General features: G+C 36.4%; 1 protein-coding gene across 2 annotated transcripts in view; it reads left to right on the top strand.

Moving 5' to 3' along the window:
• The first annotated feature begins 1,831 nt into the window (after positions 1-1,831).
• LOC120776506 overlaps positions 1,832-14,603 on the top strand; it is a 52,455-nt gene continuing 39,683 nt past the window's right edge. The window contains exon 1 of one of the 2 annotated variants that reach the window (XM_040107203.1): positions 1,832-1,919. The gene's annotated coding sequence lies outside the window, so the exon portion shown is untranslated. Of the gene's footprint in view, positions 1,920-4,787; positions 5,036-14,603 lie in introns of those variants that run through there. The other variant, XM_040107204.1, reaches the window with a different exon arrangement.

Raw genomic sequence — 14,603 nt, 5'->3', positions numbered from 1 at the left:
CTAGAGCGACTCCTTAGGTACTTATGTCGGGTAAGATTGACAGCTTAAAGTTGTTCTCTAGGAAATTAGGTTGAAATACCTTTTCTACGTGATTTTTCCACCCAAGTCTCGCATAGGCATGTTAGTGTTGACTGGTGGCTTCATGCACTTTTGGGCTTTTCAAAGGGAATTTCGTTTGCTTGATATTGGACACAATATCCTTATATGCATTTCAGTTTTGAATTATTTCTCGCGTTTAAGCGCTTTTTCTAAATTTACGTACAGCAGATATGATATCTTTTGCCATCTTTCAGGCGATAGACTGATTACACGCCTTATAAACTTCTTGTTTCTTGCAGGAACATCTATTTATCAATTGTGGCGCCTTCTGTTTGAGTGCATCACTCAATTTGTTCAGCTAATCACAATGGACTTCAGAATTAATCATGGTACTGTGGGGCAAAAGCTCAAAATAAACGACACCTTTGAAATCTCACCAAATAGGCAAAATACATTTTTTATTGGTGACTATCGAACTTGGAAAAGGTTTGAGCTGGTTTATTTTGTTTTAGACCCTGATCTCCATTCCACTTTTCAATGCCAGTAACATTGCGCTTCACAAATCGATCACTTCTATGACGTTTAATAAACACACAGTCGCTTATGAGACGAAGCAATTTTCATTCTATTAGGAGAAGATGAGTCCATATGTCAAGCTTCGAAATGAATCCTAAACTTTTCATGTGCATTTAATCCTTCAGCAATCTTTCGAGTAGTTATGCGTTGATGCAGGACTGGTGCAACCTCAAGTCGAAATTGCCAGAATGAAATTTTGCAAACTAATTTTGACATTGGCATTCGACCATCACATCTTCTCCGTAAACATCACATAATTTTCGGCTTATTTGAACTGCATTTTTACTCTTTGGAGCGGTGTTATCATCTGATTTGATTTATTGTAGCTTTGGTGGTATAGAGAATAGATATAAACCTTATTAGATGCTCTTGCTACTGCGATTCCATGTGCCAAATTAGAGTTTGATATATTAATTTAGTGCTTTGTATGGTACTTTATATTAACTCAAGTTTAGCTTGCTTTGACGGACGGACGGACGGACAGATAGGATTCGGATTTCAACTCATCTTGTCGTCCTGATCATTTGTATATATATACATAACCCTATATCTATCTCCATTAGTTTTAGGTGATACGTACAACCGTTAGGTGAACAATACTACATATTATTATTAGCAACATGTTGCAAGAGTATAAAACTGCTTTTAATATCAGCACACACCAGTATCGGTCCTGCTATTACTCTGATTGCTTACATTTAAATATTAATGTAACAACTCTCCCAGAACTGCTAAATGAATGCAAATATTTTACTTTTTCATTTATTGCACTCTTTCTACATCAGACGATATGGATTTGTATGTTTGGACGAGAAATACAAATTTCGATTATTGCGTGCGCAATAGAGAAAGCAAGCGATTTTCATATTTGTTTACTGCAATAATTAAAAGAAAAGACAACAATTGCCAAGCCAAAACAAACAACTGCGAATCCATTTCGTATTCCGCGCGCTTTGCAATTTTCACAATTAACACGATACAGCGCAAGCTCACCACAGTCTGTTGAGTTCGAGACACTTACAACCGAGAGTGACTTGTTAGCATGCTGCTTTGCCTCCGGTGGCTAAACTGTCATTCATTCATGTTAACGCTCTTATAAAGAGCAGATAGTAAAAGTTAATTGAAAATTTACAAAATAAAGCTTTCGATCATCCTTACTTTTAAGCCGGCGTGAGAAGAAAAATGAAATAAATTGCTTATAGTATATATAAATCATGAATCGGTGAAATGGTGTAAAATAAATTATGAATAGTCAAAAGAATTATAACGAGCTGTATGCAACAAGTTATATTGGCGTCATAAAGGTAAGGTTTTGAAATTTATATATTTTTACTAGGGGATCCGGCCACGCGTTGCATGGGTATACATTTTATACTATTATTCATGAATATTCATATATAATAAACTATTCAATACAGTGAAAATTTTATTTAGGAATAAAGGCAAAAATGTTTTTGTACTTGAGATTTAATTTTGAATATGTTCATACGAATAAATTTCATTGGAAAAATAACGAATTTAAGGCTGCTTTCTCAATGTCTGGTTACCAGCCTTCCTGTCCAGTTAATAGAGTTGTCGGCTTAATAGATTGCACTTAATTAACATCAACAGTGTGCATGGTTAATGGAGATGTCCTCTTAATAGAGCGTCCATTTAATAGAGCTTTCACTGTATTTTTTATTAAGAGTTGTTTTTACTATCCTATCTTGTTGATTGAAGTTAATTCGAACTGGATACACTGTGCTAAATTTTACTAAAATCGGTTCAGTAGTTTAGGAGTCCATCGAGGATACATTTTTATATATAAAGATTTTAGCTACATTGAATTTGAAATGCTTGTAAATAAATAAATTGTAAATTTGAAAAAAAAATATCTATTAACCGATGTCCTATACGAAAATATTTAAAGTTTTAGATGTAATTCATTAAAGATGCTTTGATAGTACTCGAGTTTCCATTTAAGACACCATGTAAAGGTACTAAATTAGAACACTTAAATTAAGTAGTCATGCATTTTTTCCGTAATTTATTTAAACAAGAAAAAACATTAACTTCTGCTGTACCGCAGCTATAATACCTTTCATACATAGAAAAAGTCCTTACAAGACCTTTGATCGGGCAGTTTGTATGGCAGCTAGATACATATACATATACGAGTAATGGGTTGTCAAAAAAGTCTTGCGGTATTTTTAATGAATTTTTTTTTTATTGTAATTGAAATGAATTGTTGATGACTTATGCCCAGCTCTTGACCGATGCTACGGCCGCTACTATGCCGGTCTCTTTCGACCAATTTTTATCGCAATTTTCGACGACAGGCCTTCCGGAACGTGGCGCATCTTCGATCACCTCTACATCAGAACGAAAACGTTGCAACCATCGTTGTGCGGTGGAAATGGAAACTGTATCGGGTCCATAAACTGCACAAATTTTATTGGTGGCTTGAGATGCATTTTTGTCTTTATCGTAGTAGTACTGTAAAATATGCCGTATTTTCTCTTTATTTTGCTCCATGCTTGCGGCGCTTTAACTCACGAACGACTTAAAAGAAACGGCAATCAATCAAACACGTGTTAGCGCGTGAAATGAGCTTTCCAAAAAGGTATAGCATGACCCGATGCGACGAATAAAACTAGAACTACGCGCTTTCAGCCCCAAATAGCGAAAATACCGCAAGACTTTTTATGCTATAATGACTCGATCTGAACGGTTTGTTCGATGCTTGCATCATTGAATTGATGAAGATATCTCGTCCAAGGTTTTCCATACAACAACTTTATTCTGATCGTTTAGTTTGCTTGGCAGCTAAGTATTTGCCATAGCGATTCGATCTAAACAATTTCTTTAGAGATTAAATCAATGCCTCACCAAATAATCCATATAATTATTCTTGAAGATATCTCGTCAAATGAAAAAGCTTTCCACATAAGCACTTCCGATAGTTCATGGCAACTATATGCTATAGCGGTCCGTTATCCGCCGTTCCGATTTATGAGCCGATCCTTGATTAGAAAAGAACATGTGCAAAACATCAGATCGATATCTCGAAAATTGAAGGACTAGTACGTATATATACGAACATGGCTTAATCGACTCAGCTCGCGACGCTGATCACTTTTAAGTTTACTTTATGACGTCGTCAACCTTTCTTTCTGGGTTTTTAAAACTTCATGACAAACTTATCTGAACAGTCAGGGTATAAAACTACATGAATTATACCTAGAAATTGATATCATAATAGATCCCTATAAGATCGGCAAAACAGTTTTTGAGATACTCAAATTAAGACTTACTCTCAATCGAATATTGTCTTTCTTTATATTAAATGTATAGGTTAATCTGGTAGGCCAATGGGCCACGCATAGATCAGTTTTAGTCCTTTGCGATACCAGATGGAGTTCAGTTACTAGGTGCATGATCCCCTTAGGATGCCTACGTTGGACGCGAATTTTAACAGAATCCGTGGCGTTACTATCGAGACCTCCTCCAGTGTATCACACCGTGGGGACCCCAGACGCTTACAGTGTAGTCTTGACAATGCGGGACATGTGCACAAGAGATGCTCCATTGTTTCGCTGGTGCCTTGGTCTAGACATTTTCTGCAGTCTTCTCGATCTGTCAGACCCATTCTGCGGGCGTATGTCGCCATTAGACTGTCAAATCAACTCAATAATTTTAGAATGATAGTATCATAATTTCCATTATTTATATGGATATATAACACAGACTTTTTAATGAACAATGACCTTCGAGACCAAGTCAACTTCTAGTTGTTAGAAATCGCTGTCATTACGAAATATTAAGTGTCGCAGTCTTGATTTCACGCTTCAAAAGACTTTAATTAGATGATCAACCTTTTTTTTCCACAGAGTGGTTTTATTTAATGAATTCAAAACTGATATTTCATACAAGTGTAAATAAGTTTCATATTCCTATCCTGTTTGCAATACAGCATCCACTGTCTTGCAGGGTATTTTCAACGCACAGTTTTTCACCACACCGTCTAACACTCACATTACTCACCGTTACACTCTGCTTGTCAACACTGAGCATTTGTAAAGGGTGGCATTCGCTCTGAGTACGCTAAACCGGACATCCTCGAGGACAACAAGGATACGTTTGTGCGATATGAGCAAATATTTAGTAATATCCCACAGCACAAGGCGGTTGTAAACGGGAATTTTCACTGACGCTAACACATTTCACGGTTTATAGGCTTGGCTGCTAACAGCTCGCTGTGTGTTCGCAATCAATATAAACAAATTGTTTGCAAATTCGCATAAATTATGTATAACGAGTACGAGTACTAAGTGTTTGCAAGTGTTTGGCAAATATGTTGAAATTCCAACATTAAAATTTAGCTATTGCAAAATTTTGTCGGAAAGTGGTTAAAGCCACGCAGTGGTGAAGTGACAAGCGGGTAGGTTAACAAGCTGCTGTGCTCTCGTGAAAATCATTGCTCAAATTGAGTTATTGCATATATGTATGTATGTACATATGGTCGTGTGTATTACCTCGTGTGTATATTTATATATTTCTAAATGTTCAATATGTGTCGTCATTGTCGCGGCCGTCACTGCAGTTATCGTCATCGTAATCACAGCTATTGCCTGGTGCTAATGAATTGCTGACTACCCTTTTGGAAGAAAAATTGAACTTACTTGAAGCAAAAGGGAATATGAGTGCAAAAGTAAAAAAATAAAAAAAATATATTGGAAGCTTATTTATGGTGTTTGCTCAGCCTCTAATGGATCGAATTCCCTATAGTGACTTTAGTTAGATACAGAGTGTACCAGTCTTTAGTGCATTTCATGATAACAATTTGGCAGCTTTTCCTGTGACAACTATTCCTCTAGCAATGTTTAATTAGTGTAGAGGTGTAATGCCTCCGTTAAGTCATTCCGTTTTACTACAGCAAAGTAAATCCCGCCGTATTGCGGAAACACACAAAAGAGTGTGTACACCGTTGAGAGTGTTGAGAGCACTTGCCGGTTTGTTTTTGTTATGGTATGCATTTATACATATAAAAAGTGTTTTTTAGAGTAGAATTTCCAAGTAGAATACCAAATGAACACATATACTCCAGCAAAGTTAAAAAAAAACTACAGAAATTTATTTATAAAGCGTCTTGAGCGTAAGATTTAAAAATCACTTCGCTTATAACTTCGAAAAGACATCATTCTGGTTTAACGGTCACGGAAATATGTAAAGTAGTCGTATTTGGAGTGAAAACAATCCTGAAGAGATTTTATAAAAATGAAGATAGCGCCAACCTTATCGTCAATGACGAGAGTCCGAAACTGTTTTCAGACTAACGAAATCAATCACTATTTATTTTATAAACCTTCTGTATTTGATATGAAAGCTCTATACCTCTTATAAAAACACCCTGTATGTATACGAGCACGTATGTGTCAGTTAATTTCGGTAGTTGAGGTCGGGTGCTACATGTTTTCTACAAATAGTCATAGTAAAAGGGTGGCGAGTGCTGGTTTGTTCGCTTGTGTGGAAAAATGCTGACGTAGTAAATGAGTATTGAGAGTTTTTGTTGCTGTTGCTATTACTGTTCTTGGCGCGATTGTCCCACTGGCCTCGATGTAAGCATGCTACATACATATACTATGTAAATATATTTTTCACAACTCAATGCCGCAATTTAAATTTTTCAATTCGACCCACCACATGTGCTTGTAATTACTATCCTTCGTTGCCTGAATATCTACATCGAAATGTCAGTTTGCTATTATCATACATACATAAAGAGGCAAGCTTTTAAGTCCCCCGTATAATTACTGTTAACGTTAAATGTTGGATTTAATATGACGTGTCAGGGTTGTCTACTACTTGAAACACCAGCTTGAATTTCTAGCCAAAATTCCAAATTACCATGTCTTTTGTAAAGCAACCCTTTTTGCTGACACAAAATCTTTAGTTCTGTCTCTTTATAAAACTTGCCTGATCTTCTCAAATCCAGTCCGCTGACAATAATTATTTTGAAATAGTCCCTCAAAGCTAGAGATACAGCTATGTATGCACATACATATATGTACATATGTATGTATGTCTGAAATTTTGCACTCGTCCTTTTATTTTACCAAGTTCATTTGTCGGATCGAACGATCGGAATAAAGTGTTTGTATGGAAAGCTTTTTCATTTGACGAGATGTGTTCACGAAATTTAGAGATGTGTTCACGAATAACCTCCGGTGCAACCTCCGATGAAATTGTTCAGAATGAGTCGCTATAGCATATAGTAGTTGCATGAAACTTGACCGATCAGAGTTTTGTAAAGAATCTTTTGCATTTGTGAAGGGTATTATTAGCTTCGGTGAATTGAAGTTAACGATTTTTCTTGTTTAAATTACATTAGTGAAGTTTTAAAATAAAAAGACTCTGATCTAAACCACACCGAAGTGCTATAAAGCCTATGGGATGGAGGTTGGTATCAGACAAACTAAGGACTTTCTTCGATTCTTTTATGATTTATTTTCTATATAAAGTCTTATATTTGTATAGAAGTTGTTTTATGGTATAGTCTCCTCTTCTTCTGCCCACTGGCATTATTTGGCTACAATGGTCATTTTATGGCGTTCCCAGTTTACTAGTATATCTGCACCACAGACACTCACCTGTTACATTCCTACTAGAGTTCGAATATCATTCTTTTTAAATTTTTCTAGTAGGCATCTGCGACCCACATTCCATTCATGCCATGTTTGCCTGCTTGTGGAACAAGTTAGGAATTGATGAAATAGGTGATTATGACATTCTTTCACTAACTTTGACGAAACCGAAAATGATTTAGTGATTTCAAAACCGCCTGACTATCTGAATATATAAATAAGAATATTCTTTGTTGAGAGCACACTGTGAGAACAATAGGGCTTTCTTATATTGATGACATCTCCGCCTGAAAGACACTGCTGTTATCTGGTAAATGGAAGGCTATTTTCGTATTTGGTTTTGTTGAACCCCCTCCTACTCAATTATCTAGTTTGGACCCATCTTTATAGATGCTTTTCATTGCGCCCTTGTCTACCTCCCTCCTTTCCCACTCTTCTTTGGAAGGGCAAGCAATATTGGGAACCGGATTTAAATTAATTTCTATAAGATTTTGAAAATACGTGGTATTGGCTAGAGGGAGGATTCCCTCTGTCTAAGAGCTCACTTCGCTACCAGTTGCTTACAAAACACTACCACTATACAAAATTTTTCTAAATATTCTGTATATAATTCTCCCTACAATTGTTTATCAGTTTTTTGTTATGATCAAGAAATCTGAATTTTAGCGGACCAAAAACAACCAAAGCTTTAGGCAAAACGCAACACCTGTTTTAAATGGCCTCCTAACACGAAGAGTGGTGTGGCAGACAAAAATGTAATTGTGTGAGAATTGTTAGTAAAATTTTTCAAATATGCTGGAAACTAGTACTACAAGTAACTATGTATATTTCGGGCCTTGGCGAAGTCAATCAGTCTCAACGTATTTGGGGATGTTTCATCATGGAGGCTTAATTTACCGACCGTTGTGCCAAATATACCTCTTTGCTCACCCTGGTGTAAAAGCCACCAGAACATCGTGACAGGGCAGGTCTCATAGGTGCGCTCGCTTGGAGACAACGTCCTTTTCTTCTGTCGGGGCATGGGTGCAAATCAGTGATATATTGAAGAACTTCGCTTTTATGCGGATTATGGCTAGACTTTCATTCACCAGGGTGAATGCCAGGACTCGGCGACGGAGTTTCCCACTGTAGTAAATGACACAAGGACTTAACTTGGACGGCTGTGATGTCAGCCTTTACTCATATGAGGACAACAACCATTTAGTCAGCGGCACCCTCCCAATTAGGTGACCGCATATTCAAGGTGCATGCCCTTAAATCATAATCTTTAATACGTTCGCAGGAGTCGTCATAAAATGGGGGTCTCTCATCTAAGGCTGTTGTGTCCTTTTTATTGGGGAGTTTTTTTACGTTGAGGGTCCCAAACCAAGCGTACAATCCTGGGCAGGTATGTTTCGCCTTCTTACTTTAGTTCGCCATCAAATGGATGATTTTTGGCTACCCAGAGGACATTTGGTCGGAAGTCGTGAGCTGCTTAAGCCATATGTAAAAAAAATCGTTTCTGGCCACTCCCAAGTGAATACATAGCGATCATAGAACCTTTCTTACTTGCAAGAACTTCTACACGTGGTTCCATCCTCCAATTTTATGAATTACCATCATAAAATTGCTTGGAATCATATATATTTGAGTAATGTCAAAAATTAATGCAATCAGTCTAGATCTTCCTCTACCACCAATGTAACCGAGAGTATAAAATGTTCGATTGCACCTGAACTTAGCCCTTCTTTACTTTCCAGAATAATAAGCAGCTTAGTAGAAGAGTTTTTTACTAGTAATTGATCGAGCAATATGTCGCTGTATTGTTCCCCTAAAATATATTAATGTCATTCCTGGTTGCGTTTAAGTGTAGAGTCACCTCAATATGGGGAATCTTATGTTTGGCTAAAAATTTATTTAATAGTATTCAATACCTAAGGGTAAGCGTTATGAAGGTAATATAATCCCATTTCATTCCACTTATATTATGCGAGCTGGAAGTTCGATTAACCACTCCCGCAGTTGTTGGATGAAAACAGCAGAAGTCTATTATGTTCATTGTGGCCATGTATTCTGTTTATAATTTAACTAATTAATACCATCGTTTGCTTCCCACCTTCCTGATGTATGCGAATGCCTCATTTAGCCTGCATTAAAACAAGCTCGTTCTCCACCGTAGCTAATTAATTAACTCTATAGGTATAATGATAGTGGATATTAGCAAAAATGCTATAAATATAATCTTTTGTATTACGCACACAATTCTGCAATTAGTAAATTAATAATTATTAGGGAAAATGAAATTTTATGCAAAGCATACAGAACTACAAGTTATGAAATGAACATATCTACTTATGTACATACATATATGGGTATAACTACTTATGTACATACTCAACAACAAGTGAAATTAATAGCAACTTTTGAGAATCTAAACACCGATATGGCTCGCTTTTACTGTCAATTGACATCACAATAGGTCGATATTTTCAAAGACCAATAAGGACGGTACAAAATTAATAAGAAGGTGGATTTATCAGATGTTATATATCAGAGCGGTTCGATTTTAGAGTGGGTGTGGGGTGTTTCTTTGCTTAGGAAACTAAGAGTCTAAAATCGGTTTCTAGCTGCCGATTTTTAAGTCGAAGTGCATCTCCAATTACTTATAAATAAAGGATAAACCATTTCGAGGTTCCCGTTTTTACAGAAAAAATATAAAATCTTCTAATTTAATAGGGAATATTTATAATCATTCGAAAGAATGTTCTTTGGCATTTATTTTTTGAAGATTATCTCTTTCAAATGCTACGTCTCAGATAGTTTACCCGTTGAATCCAATTTTCGATGACCCGTTCGAGCATTTCGACTGGTAACTGGTGAATGATAAGCGTAATGCTTTGGTCCAAGGCCTGAATCGAAGCAGAATTTTCCGCATAAACTTTAGACATTACATATCCCCACAGAAAAAAGTCTAACGGCGTGAAATTAACTGCTCGCCGAAATGTTCTCTCAATAAGTCCATTGATTGATGCAATAGAGGGTTACTTTCTCACCAGCATTTTTGAAGAAATATGGGCCAATGATTCCACCGGCCAACTAACTACACCAAGCCATTGTTTTTTCTGGATGAAATGGCAGCTCTTGTATCTCTTCAAGTTGCTCTTCGTCCCAATGCGGCAATTTTGCTTGTTTATACAAGTTTATTATGGGTATACTATTGAGCCAGCAATTTGGCCTCTTTGCTGAACAAAATGTGGCTCGAGAACGTCGGTTTTTCTTGAAAATTTTCAAGGGCCCACAGAGCGAAGCGTGGCCGTTTGGGAAGGTCGAGGGACTGCAATTCTTGCACAAGCTGTATTTCGTACGCTTTCACTTTAAGATTTCGACATAAAATGCGTCAAGTTGCTACGAATGGCGCCGAATCGATTTTCCACGGTCTTCGTGTACAGTCTCAGCTATAGCTGCTATATTTTCTTTACTGCTTGCTGGACTTGGTCTATTCGGTTGAATGTTATCCAATAATGAATGCTGGGTCTCAAGATGAGTGATTATGTTGACCATAAGTTAAGCGACACATTCTTTATAGGACGTGAATTTTCGTAATAAAGTTGAACGATTTGTAAACGTTGTTCAGGCGTAAGTCTTTCCATGATGAAAGCAAAGAAAACGCTGAAAACAAGTAAGGAAGAACTAAGTTCGAGTGCAACCAAACATTTTATTCTCCTGCAACTTGCAAGAATCAAAGCCAGTGGAGTACTTTAAGGTGTAAAACGAATTATATGGAGTAGGGTCAGCCGGATGTTCGAAAAACTTGATATTAGTTATATAGGGATAACTCACATATTGGCCGATACATGCGGTACAAAGTCACCCCGAAGTTTGAAAATCTTTATATTAAGCATATGGGGGCTAAGGGAAGTATTGATTCAATTCAACCCATTTTGACATACAGATATATCATTATAAGAGAAGGGTTTTCCGTTAATTTCAGTTTTATATATCACACATTGACCGACATTTTCGACACCACGCATCGTCTAATTTTTATACCAGCTCCCATAAAGCCCCCTCATACCACCTCTGTGGTAAAATTTAATAGCGTATTTAGTCAATGATTTATCGAGCTTTTAGTAGTTTTTAACAGTACATGAGGAGTGAGCGGGGTTATCCTCCGGTTTCATCTCTTTCCACACTGTGGGTACAAGTTCTTATAAGATTTGTACTCAGCAAATTTGGTTGTTGCAGCTTAGGTGGTTTAAGAGATATGTCCTTGTTGGAGGGCGGGGCCACGCCCACTTTTTCAAAATTTTTTAAACACAGTTGCCCCTTCCTATTGCGATCTGCTGTGCCATGTTAAAATATTATATATTAATTTAGTCCTTAGTTATTGCACTTTATACATATGTTTTCGGTTAATGGCGCTTTGTGGGCATGGCAGTGGTCCGATTACGCCCATCTACGTACTCGAAATTTTTTTGTACCGAGGAACCTGCATACCAAGTTTCATCAAGATATTTCAATTTTTATTCAAGTTACAGCTTTCACGGACACACGGACGGACAGACAGACAGACCCGGATTTCAACTTTTATCGTCAGCATGATCATTTATATATAACCCTAAATCTATCTCGATTAGTTTTAGGCGATGCGTACAACCGTTAGGTGAACAAAACTGTAATACTCTGTAGCAACATTATGCAAGAGTAGAAGGTGGTTTCCAACATAAACAGGACATTTTGAATCTAGAGCCCCCTAGTGGCGCCATCTATATGTCCACTGGTGCGTTAGAATCTGCTGCCCAGTGAGAATTTGATGACAGTTCATTGATTGGAAGTGAAGTTATTGCATTTTAAGTGTCAGTATGTTTGTGTTATCGGTGCAAAAATGAGCTTTGAACAAAGAGCCAACATTAAATTTTGTTTTAAAATGGTAAAACTTTTACCGAAACGTTTCAATTGATGAAACAAGGTTATAGCGATGATTTCCTATCCTGTAGCAGAGTTCACGAGTGGTTTCAACGTTTTCAAAGTGGTCTTGAGGACATAAATGACGATCAACATGTGGGCCAATCAAAATCCGTGATCACCGGAAATTCCATCGAAACTGTGCGTGAATTCATCAAAAATCAGCCGAAATCATTATTGAAATTCATGGAAATGGAATTGAACATCTCCAAAACATCGATTTATCACATTTTGACTGAACATTTGGGCTTACGAAAGGTGTGTGCACGGTTTGTTCCGCACAAATTGACTGACGACCAAAAATTATTCAGAATCCAACATTCAAAGGACATCATTGTGACCGATTATTTGATCAAAAATCACATTTTAACCAATAACCACTTCCCGTATTCACCTGATATGGCACCGTGCGACTTCTTCCTTTTCGGAAAAATGCATTTGCCCATGAAAGGAAAGCGTTATGCAGACGTAGAGGCCATTCAAAAGGCTTGCACCGGCATACTGGCGGCCATACCGGCCAACGAGCTAAACCACTCGTTCGACATGCTTTTGAACCGTGCAAAAAGCTGTATTGAAGCAGAAGGAGACTATTTTGAATAAAATAAATTGATTTTGTCAAAAAAACCATTTGTTTTGTTTTTTTTTTTAAGTCCTGTTTACTTTCCTTGTATAATTAATTGGGTGAAAGGCCAAGCAATGGCAATCTCAGAAATTTAAAAGACCGCGCTACGAGTTTCATAAAAATATTAAAAATATTAATCGAGTTCACGATCGGATGAAAACTTATCAAACTTATGTGTTTTAAATTTTACAACTTGAACTTGGGCTGCACCGAGAACCGTTTTATTGAAAATTTTGTATTGTACGACCTTCGTGTAATGTAAAATATACTCGTACACATTATTTGTATTTTTCATTAAATAGCTTCAGAGACTTACACATTTTTGCATGTAGATTGCAATCGCAATTATTTCGTGTTCGTGGAACTACACTTATATTTAGTACGCTTATGGAAAGTGCTTAGTGCAACGTGCTTTAGTGAAATGCAATGTCAGGTGTCACCTGGGGGAAATCAATCATAAAATACGAAGAATAATAAATGATACAGTTATAAATTATACATATTTATCTAGTGATAAAGTCAATAAATAGCACTAGATAGAATACTAACAAGAGAGTAGTGAAACACCAGGTGTTCAAAAATACTATTTTTATTGATTTAAAAAACTGTGAAATTGAGTTGGTTATCAAAAAAATTCAATTGGGTTCCTCCAAGGTAATTGAAATGAAACAAAAAATTAAACTCAAACATGAAACTACTTAATACTATGGTTTATATAGTTGTTATATTTTTTGAAATTACACTCAATAAACACACATTGCAAATATTTTTATGATTAGTTATATATTTATGTACATACAGGTATATGTATTTCTGTCACAATGTTGTTAGCGTAACAAGTCTTTGTTCTCACAGTCTCGACTGAGAATTGCTTTTTGATGAAATAATTCCTAAACTGACAATACTTTTAATTTATGGTGACAAGCGATCATAAATTAATAACTATTATCAAATCATACAATTACTAAATCCTTTCAACAATTACGTCTATTGTTTATACTTACATATTTACTTCAATAGATATTTTTAATGTAAAGGAGACTGAAGAGGAAGTGAAGATATCTTGCCTTTTTTCCTTACACGACCTTGATTTTGATCTATCGGCTTGTATGTATATCAGCAATATGCTATAGTGGTGCGATATCGGCAGTTCTGACAAATGACTAACTTCTTGGGGAGCAAAGAAGGTGTGTACAATTTCAGATCATTATAACTGAGATACTAGCTAAATCGACTCAGCTCATCACGCTGATAATTTATGTTGTATACTATATACTTTAGAGGGTATCGGACATTAATATACATATGTGTTCAGGTAATATTAATGATAAACTAATTATTAGCACTTATTCCTCATTGAATGTGTCAATTGTGTACCACAAAACCAGCAATATTTCGGAATAAAACTCTTCTTTATGAATCTGACGATATACTATAACGGGTGATCTAAGTAGAGGTACTTTTTTTAATAGCCTTTTTTGACAGATCACATGTAAGTAGCGTCAAGCTGTCATGTTTTTTTTTGTTAAGTAACGTTTACAAATTGTTCAACTTTATTACCAAAATTCAAGTTCTCTAAACGCCAACTTATGGTCGAAATAATGGGCCTACTGAGCATACACCATCACTCATCTTGAGACTCATCATTCATTATTGGATAATATTCGACCGAGTTGACATCCGTAGCTGAAAATGTACACGAAGACCGCGGAGATTCGATTCGCGCCATTCGCAGAAAACTCGGACTGATGTATGGAACAACTTGGCGCATTTTACGTTCATATCTTAAATTGAACGCG

This window comes from Bactrocera tryoni, chromosome 5, assembly GCF_016617805.1.
Source record: "Bactrocera tryoni isolate S06 chromosome 5, CSIRO_BtryS06_freeze2, whole genome shotgun sequence".
In the NCBI taxonomy this organism is placed as follows: Eukaryota; Metazoa; Arthropoda; class Insecta; order Diptera; family Tephritidae; genus Bactrocera; species Bactrocera tryoni.
Note: the sequence above shows the minus strand (reverse complement) of the source record. Positions and strands in the feature narration are given on the sequence as shown.